Source organism: Labrus mixtus, unplaced genomic scaffold (genome assembly GCF_963584025.1).
Source record: "Labrus mixtus unplaced genomic scaffold, fLabMix1.1 SCAFFOLD_58, whole genome shotgun sequence".
Lineage (NCBI taxonomy): Eukaryota > Metazoa > Chordata > Actinopteri > Labriformes > Labridae > Labrus > Labrus mixtus.
Window position 1 is genome coordinate 285,076 of NW_026870336.1, and position 2,715 is coordinate 287,790.

A 2,715-nucleotide genomic window follows, 5' to 3' on the forward strand; every position below is an offset into this window, starting at 1 on the left:
GCTCTGGGAGCCCCTGGGTGGGCTGGAGGAGTGAGACAGAGGGCCTGGAGCTCTGCTGGGAGTGCTGGACAGCAAAGGTCAGGCTCTGGGAGCCCCTGGGTGGGCTGGAGGAGTGAGACAGAGGGCCTGGAGCTCTGCTGGGAGTGCTGGACAGCAAGTGTGGGGCTCCTGGGGGCTCTGGGAGCCCCTGGGTGGGCTGGAGGAGTGTGAGAGAGGGCCTGGAGCTCTGCTGGGAGTGCTGGACAGCAAAGGTCAGGCTCTGGGAGCCCCTGGGTGGGCTGGAGGAGTGTTAGAGAGGGCCTGGAGCTCTGTAGGTATTTCTGGACAGCAAGTGTGGGGCTCCTGGGGGCTCTGGGAGCCCCTGGGTGGGCTGGAGGAGTGTTAGAGAGGGCCTGGAGCTCTGCAGGTAGTGCTGGACAGCAAGTGTGGGGCTCCTGGGGGCTCTGGGAGCCCCTGGGTGGGCTGGAGGAGTGAGACAGAGGGCCTGGAGCTCTGCTGGGAGTGCTGGACAGCAAGTGTGGGGCTCCTGGGGGCTCTGGGAGCCCCTGGGTGGGCTGGAGGACTGTGAGAGAGGGCCTGGAGCACTGCTGGGAGTGCTGGACAGCAAAGGTAAGGCTCTGGGAGCCCCTGGGTGGGCTGGAGGAGTGTTAGAGAGGGCCTGGAGCTCTGCTGGGAGTGCTGGACAGCAAAGGTCAGGCTCTGGGAGCCCCTGGGTGGGCTGGAGGAGTGTTAGAGAGGGCCTGGAGCTCTGCTGGGAGTGCTGGACACCAAGTGGGGGGCTCCTGGGAGCTCTGGGTGCCCCTGGGTGGGCTGGAGGAGTGTTAGAGAGGGCCTGGAGCTCTGCTGGGAGTGCTGGACAGCAAGTGGGGGGCTCTGGGAGCCCCTGGGTGGGCTGGAGGAGTGAGATAGAGGGCCTGGAGCTCTGCTGGGAGTGCTGGACAGCAAGTGTGGGGCTCCTGGGGGCTCTGGGAGCCCCTGGGTGGGCTGGAGGAGTGTGAGAGAGGGCCTGGAGCTCTGCTGGGAGTGCTGGACAGCAAGTGTGGGGCTCCTTGGGGCTCTGTGAGCCCCTGGGTGGGCTGGAGGAGTGTTAGAGAGGGCCTGGAGCTCTGCAGGTAGTGCAGGACAGCAAGTGTGGGGCTCCTGGGGGCTCTGGGAGCCCCTGGGTGGGCTGGAGGAGTGAGACAGAGGGCCTGGAGCTCTGCTGGGAGTGCTGGACAGCAAGTGTGGGGCTCCTGGGGGCTCTGGGAGGAGTGTGAGAGAGGGCCTGGAGCTCTGCTGGGAGTGCTGGACAGCAAGTGTGGGGCTCATGGGGGCTCTGGGAGCCCCTGGGTGGGCTGGAGGAGTGTTAGAGAGGGCCTGGAGCTCTGTAGGTAGTGCTGGACAGCAAGTGTGGGGCTCCTGGGGGCTCTGGGAGCCCCTGGGTGGGCTGGAGGAGTGTGAGAGAGGGCCTGGAGCTCTGCTGGGAGTGCTGGACAGCAAGTGTGGGGCTCCTTGGGGCTCTGTGAGCCCCTGGGTGGGCTGGAGGAGTGTGAGAGAGGGCCTGGAGCTCTGCTGGGAGTGCTGGACAGCAAGTGTGGGGCTCCTTGGGGCTCTGTGAGCCCCTGGGTGGGCTGGAGGAGTGTTAGAGAGGGCCTGGAGCTCTGCAGGTAGTGCAGGACAGCAAGTGTGGGGCTCCTGGGGGCTCTGGGAGCCCCTGGGTGGGCTGGAGGAGTGAGACAGAGGGCCTGGAGCTCTGCTGGGAGTGCTGGACAGCAAGAGGGCCTGGAGCTCTGCTGGGAGTGCTGGACAGCAAGTGTGGGTCTCTGGGAGCCCCTGGGTGGGCTGGAGGAGTGTTAGAGAGGCCCTGGAGCTCTTCAGGGAGTGCTGGACAGCAAGTGGGGGGCTCCTGGGAGCTCTGGGTGCCCCTGGGTGGGCTGGAGGAGTGTTAGAGAGGGCCTGGAGCTCTGCTGGGAGTGCTGGACAGCAAGTGGGGGGCTCTGGGAGCCCCTGGGTGGGCTGGAGGAGTGAGATAGAGGGCCTGGAGCTCTGCAGGTAGTGCAGGACAGCAAGTGTGGGGCTCCTGGGGGCTCTGGGAGCCCCTGGGTGGGCTGGAGGAGTGAGACAGAGGGCCTGGAGCTCTGCTGGGAGTGCTGGACAGCAAGTGTGGGGCTCCTGGGGGCTCTGGGAGGAGTGTGAGAGAGGGCCTGGAGCTCTGCTGGGAGTGCTGGACAGCAAGTGTGGGGCTCATGGGGGCTCTGGGAGCCCCTGGGTGGGCTGGAGGAGTGTTAGAGAGGGCCTGGAGCTCTGCAGGTAGTGCTGGACAGCAAGTGTGGGGCTCCTGGGGGCTCTGGGAGCCCCTGGGTGGGCTGAAGGAGTGAGACAGAGGGCCTGGAGCTCTGCTGGGAGTGCTGGACAGCAAGTGTGGGGCTCCTGGGGGCTCTGGGAGCCCATGGGTGGGCTGGAGGAGTGTGAGAGAGTGTCTGGAGCTCTGCTGGGAGTGCTGGACAGCAAGTGTGGGGCTCCTGAGGGCTCTGGGAGCCCCTGGGTGGCCTGGAGGAGTGTTAGAGAGGGCCTGGAACTCTGCTGGGAGTGCTGGACAGAAAGTGTGGGGCTCCTGGGGGCTCTGGGTGCCCCTGGGTGGGCTGGAGGAGTGTTAGAGAGGGCCTGGAGCTCTGCTGGGAGTGCTGGACAGCAAGTGTGGGGCTCTGGGAGCCCCTGGGTGGGCTGGAGGAGTGA